The sequence below is a fragment of the Papaver somniferum genome, unplaced genomic scaffold (genome assembly GCF_003573695.1).
Source record: "Papaver somniferum cultivar HN1 unplaced genomic scaffold, ASM357369v1 unplaced-scaffold_128, whole genome shotgun sequence".
NCBI classification, from domain to species: domain Eukaryota; kingdom Viridiplantae; phylum Streptophyta; class Magnoliopsida; order Ranunculales; family Papaveraceae; genus Papaver; species Papaver somniferum.
In genome coordinates, this window is record NW_020621936.1 from 12,738,461 (window position 1) to 12,745,009 (window position 6,549).

The 6,549-nt window shown below is 33.8% G+C and overlaps 1 long non-coding RNA gene across 1 annotated transcript; it reads right to left on the reverse strand.

Annotated features, from left to right (window-relative positions):
• Window positions 1-3,200: 3,200 nt before the first annotated feature.
• On the reverse strand, window positions 3,201-6,227 carry LOC113332081. Its single transcript, XR_003351332.1, has 4 exons — window positions 5,909-6,227; window positions 4,011-4,095; window positions 3,487-3,586; window positions 3,201-3,340 (listed from the first exon to the last, which is right to left on the reverse strand). It is a non-coding gene; the product is annotated as an uncharacterized LOC113332081 (long non-coding RNA).
• Window positions 6,228-6,549: the final 322 nt, after the last annotated feature.

Below are 6,549 nucleotides of genomic sequence, written 5' to 3' on the forward strand. Positions count from 1 at the left end.
CCTCCCGATTTATCTTGATCAACAAAGTTTGAAAACTTCGGTTCAAGGAATACATGGTTATGTAATCTAAACTCTCATTTCAATCATTGAGACATTCTCAGAGGACGCTATGTAGCCGTTATTCACAGACCGATTCACGTCAGAGTAATTCTCAAAGTGATTGAAACTTTTCATGACTTTCGTCACTAGGTGAAGATAAACTTGATCAAAGTGAAACGCATTACCAACATGCGATTTCGAGATAAAAGATAAGCAATGAATGCTCAGCTCGAAATGCCAAATGTGTATGATCTAGTCTATATAGCATACGACTTTTGTCTCATAAGAAGTAGGAGATAGAAGAGATAAAATTTTGAGTGATAGATAAGTTCAAGTCTCCACATACTTTTTTGTTGATGAAGTTCCACGGTTCCTTGTATAGATCTTCGTCGTCGTATAATGAATCGCCATGAAGTCCTTGAGCTCAACTACACTTTTCTATCCTAGTCCGAGACTTAGCTATGTAGGCTAGAAATCAAGACTTATTGTTTTGATCACTAACATTGACAAACATGCAAGAATCCCAAGAAAGAGATCGAAATAATTGAAATCCTAAATTACCTGGTTCTGATTATTCATAAGAACAGCTTCAGAACTTCAATTAAACACCAACCCATTCGATCTTCATCCAAAAGAAACTCAAAACTCCTCTTAATCACTCTTCCAACTCAAGAACAGAACCCTAATTTGAGTCAACAACATCACTCCTTCTTCTCCCGATCTCTAAAACATCAGCAACACCACCAGTAATCAATTCCTAAGGTTTACCCTAAGTTTCTCTTCGATTTGACCTCAGAATCATCTCACAAAATCGCCAGAGGCGATGGACAGAAGCAGAAGAAGAAAAGAATGAAGAATGAAGAAGAAACGAGAAGAGAATGAGCTTATCTGCTCGATGGGTGAAGGGATAAGACCAAGAGTAATTATTAAGGCGCGCATAAAAAGATCAGGGCAGCCAGGCGGTTTGACAGCACAATAACTATTTTTCCCTTCGATTGGTCTGATGAAATCTTCTTCATCTGATATCCGAATAACACGCTCAAGTAGTCCATCTCGCATAAATTTTCGAGATCTATCTAGTGATACTAATTTCGTATCTAGATCGTTGTTAGATTGATTTCTAATAATTAACGTTCATCTCTAATTAATCGAGTCATTAGCGGCTTAATTGTCTCTTGATCATCGCTAGACCAGTCAAACAACGTTGACGATCTTGAGGGTCCTTACATTCTCCCCATCTTATACATTTTCGTCCTCGAAAATAGAACCATCCTTCTAATTTTCAACACTCCCCACCTTATGGAGAATACTACTTCTCAACCTAATGCAAGTACTGCTCATACTTACAAACACGCGAAAATAAACAACTCATTTTAAATGAGTTCGAAACAACAAGAAATCAAACACAAGCCTATATGGTTTTCTACAACTAGAATCTATAATTTATAGCTTTAATTTCAAAAGACGAATTTCTATTTCATAATATGATTGTCTCTAAACTCACTATGGTGAATTTGATTCTAACAAATGAGTATGTCTAAGTTCTTCGCGCTAAAATTATAGTCTAGTATTTAATAATGTATTAATTTGGTGTAGTCTACCCATATAACTAATTCAAATTTGATTTCAAGTATATCTAATATCAGATATTTTAACTTTGTTGTTATATTATATATAAATTTTCCAAATATTATTATCTACCATAAATTTTCTATTAATAAAATTATTGAAATACTATTATCAGCAATGTTACTATTTTCTGTATCTTTATTATTATCGTTATTAATTTGTTTGTAGTCTCGTTGGTACACTAAGCCTTAATTTTCTAAGTATGACTATAATTGATTTTACCTAATCATATCGAGTTTGTATACTATATATATATATCTTATTAAATATTAGTGTTGGTAACTTAATATTATTTCAATTTGAGTCTGCATAAAAATATAATGTATTCTAATAGTCTTTAATGTAAAATAGCCTATTAATTTACGAATTTATTTCCTTTCAAGTCTATTTTTGTACTAAGCATCCAAATACTATTATTACTTTTAAATCAGTTATTAGATTAAAGATAATTTGGGTATAAGATTACTAAGAAATTTAGTCTTTTTATTTTATGCAAAATATTCCCACGTTCTTAAGTCTAATCTAATAAGTCCTATATTATCTATCTGGTTTCAATGCACAAGAAAGTATTTCTAATTTTATTTAATTTACAAAATCTGACTATAGATAATTACTAATAATTTTGCGCAGCTACTTGATCCTAATTGTTATTTTAATCATTAAATATTTACTAATGAGATTTTAATTAGATAAGGTTCAATACAGTACTATTTGATATGTGTTAATATTACTTTTATTATGATCATTAGTGACCTTATTATCATTTATTATTATTAAAATTAATGGTCGAACAATTATCTTAACTACTCTTACAACTTCACTTCATTTTCTACTTTAATAGATTAATGGTTCTAATTACGAGAACAGGTACTCTATTAGTTTCTAAGTAAAATTTGGGATATAACAGTTCACTAATAGAAAAAAGTCCTCGGTAATCCATGCATGCAGTTTTCATGTCTAGGTTCATGATGCCTGACAATGTTTTCCTACTGCCAAGATATCACAAACATTCCAGAATTACAAACCTCACTATTTCCGTACTGGATTATTTCACTATTCAACACTGGGGATTGCTAAGTATCATTCGACGGAGACTAACTACTTTTTAATTCTCTATTAAAATTTCTAACTATAATGTAACTGGTTTCAACCTACAATTTTTACTTCATATTTTATATAGTAACATACATATGCAACACAATAAACAAACAAACTAGCATGTTATACAGAATAATCAAACAATACAACTTATCTTTTAGTTATTGATTGTTTTTGGTGATTTAAGATTTATCTCACAAACCCAACCCGGTTCTCAACTAATCTCTTTTACTAACTAGCACTAGTTGTTCCTATTGTTCCCATGTAATATCTAATAGTGAGCTCTGATACCAACATTGTAACACCCCAAATACTAAACCTGCTTAGCTAAAAGGATTACAACCTAATTGAAGCATCAAAACTAGATTAAAGGTCCATAAACTAGCCTCAAAATAAACCCATATACTATGATATTATTTAAATGAAAATCTCTCGAGTGATATGAATATAATAGTGTGTTGTTTTACAGTTTAACAAAGAATACATATAAAACATAACACAACATCTTTAGAATCGTTAAAGCTTTTTAGCAAAGAAAATGATATATCCTCACGCGCACCATTTCTTCTGGAAACTGAAATTGAAGTGGGAATAAGTGAGCACATCATCCCAAAGGGGTGCCTAATGGAAATACATAACTTTCAGGTAATCACTAACATGCTTCACATTTCTAAAAGATAATGAAATTGAAACGGAACAATAGAAGAAAGCAAATAACACCTTTTACACACAACACGAAGCAGAAGATTGCTTCAACTCTTTTCCCCAGATATTGCGTCCATCGTGGCAATATCCATGAAAGATCCACCACCGGATGAATCTACAAAAGTGAAACTAGAACAACTAAGATATGTCATTCAGACCTCGCCAAACTCATTGGAGAAAGCGAAATCAGAATAACTCCAGACTCAAATAATAGCCCATCCACGCGGAGTGCCCATACAAACCATGATTCAAGAATCTACCATCATAAGTCCCGAAGGTTTTTCAATCAAGCATAATATGCAAACGATTGGATTTTCACAAGAAATTGTAAAAGGTAATATTCCTCAATATAACGATATTGCCTCATCTGGGCTATAATAAGCATAAAAATAGATATAACATTTGGAGAATCCACACAATGCATATTACACAACATACCCAATCATTTACACACAAATATGCTCATAAGAAGTAATGACTCATCATGCTCGCATATGAAAAGGAACTGAATGATTACAAGAAGGTCACAGAGTTCCCACCTGATTTGATGACAAGCCACTCCTACCTTGAATTCCTCAATTCGCTGGTTCATCCTTTGAATCGATCGTTGTTAATACAGACTAACTGTTAATCACACAATCACTCAAAGAGTTTAGCCAAAAGACTCATACAAGGTTCATAAAATGATTTCATACAATTCTCTATTTCTGGGCTAAGTGAACTATCTAATGGTTTTAAGCCCATCTATGGTTCTCCACATTTTCATTATCTATCTTTAGCATACAAAGGTTTACTAATCCAATTAGATTGGTTCTATAGTCCATTAGATATGTCTTATGAATATCTACCACTTTGTAGATGGAACCAAAGTCTAGTTCAGACCATAAAGGGTCCAAAGTATCAAACTAGGAAAGCTAGGCCTAATCCCAAATCCACTAACCTGTCCCATTAATCTAAGGCCTGTTCCAACTGGGTCAACTGACAGTTAAACTCAATCAAAGGTCAAGTCCATAGTCAAAGGTCAGGTAAGTCAACTGATCAAAGGTCAGGTCAACGAGTTAGGTCACGATTCAAGTCTGGTCAAGACTGGTTAATGAGTCAACTCAGGGTTAGACTGATTCATCTTAGTCGAATATCCTAAGTCAGCTAAAGACAGAGTCAGACAGACAATCTGACTGGGATGACTAATTGTCTAAAAACAAGATACAAAAGCTCAAACAATCAAAACCATAAACATAAATTTCATAAGATTAAATCTAGTAGAAACAACTTCTTAGTTATATCTTACATTAACTCTAACTGCAATCTTGCTTACATAATCACTCCAATCTCTTAACACCCACACTACTACCAACTCCTATGACCACCTGACATTTTCACCTGTAATTCATCCATAATACACCATCATCACCTGCAGTTCCATTCCCAAGCAATAACCACCACTAAGTTCATCTCCAACTCCAACTAACACACATCACATTATCTGAGATACAAACTCAGAAATTCTTACAACACCACCATAACAGCAGAAACATAACCTAACTCATTCAAATATTCTACACATCAGTCACAACAAACTCAGACTCCAATAATTATCAATATCAGTTCTACACCACTAGTAGAGCTCCACATCCCTCAGAACTACAACCTTCTACAAATCTCAACAACATCATTTACAATTTCACTATCCAACTCCTCTTCATTACTTGTAATTCAGCCTACAGGTACAACTTCTCAATTTCACAACAACACGACAAACTTCATTATAACTTCATTCTCTTCATAACAACATCAGTTGAGTTCCTGAAAATTCAATAGCTTCAACTGCAACTCTATAAAACTACCAATCCTACGCATTCATCTAACTATCACATCACCAGATTATACTTACACTAGTGTTGTTACTATAATCCTACAATCAGATTCAAATTCATCTTCACAGTTCTTCACTGCAATTTCATACCACCACCAGACCACCATACTCCGGCTTAACTATTTCAGCACCACAATCTCAAACTCCATAACCACCAACAGTTATACTCCAAAATAACTTCTTCCCTGCGTGCAGTTCATCTTAACCATTAATCAGCACAACCAATTCCTTCAATACTAGCAACCAATTTAGTATCAACACCATTTCCAAAAATCCTATGCTTTACTAAACCACCACCACCACCAACAACAATTCCATGACCCATGTGATTCAGTATTACCCTAACCTATAATCACCGTCATATCTCTTCTACTCAAAACACCAACTTCATCTTCAATTCTACATCAACCTCTAAACCCTAATTTCAAATTCAATTAACTGAGAAACTGAAATCAAACCGTATAGAATCCTTTATACTTCAATCAAACACAAACCCATATACTAATTCAACCAAATAACAACAATCCCAAGAAGTAAATCGAAATAATTGAAATCCTAAATTACCTGGTTCTGATTCTTCATAATAACAGCTTCAAAACTTCAATTAAACACCAACCCATTCGATCTCCATCCCAAAGAAACTCAAAACTCCTCTTAATCTCTCTTCCAACTCAAGAACAGAACCCTAATTTGAGTCAACAACATCACTCCTTCTTCTCCCGAGCTCAAAAACATCAGCAACACTGCCAGTAATCAATTCCTAAGGTTTACCCTAAGTTTCTCTTCGATTCGACCTCAGAATCATCTCACAAAATCGCCAGAGGCGATGGACAGAAGCAGAAGGAGAAAATAAAAAAGAATGAAGAAGAAACGAGAAGAGAATGAGCTTATCTGCTCGATGGGTGAAGGGATAAGACCAAGAGTAATTATTAAGGCGCTCAGAAAAAAAGATAAGGGAAGCCAGGCGGTTTGACAACACAATAACTATTTTTCCCTTCGATTGTTCTGATATCCGAATAACACGCTCAAGTAGTCCATTTCGCATAACTTTCGAGATCTATCTAGTGATACTAATTTCGTATCTACATCGTTGATATATTAATTTATCTACATCGTTGATATATTAATTTCTAATAATTAACGTTCATCTCTAATTAATCGAGTCATTAGCGGCTTAATCGTCTCTTGATCATCGCTAGACCAGT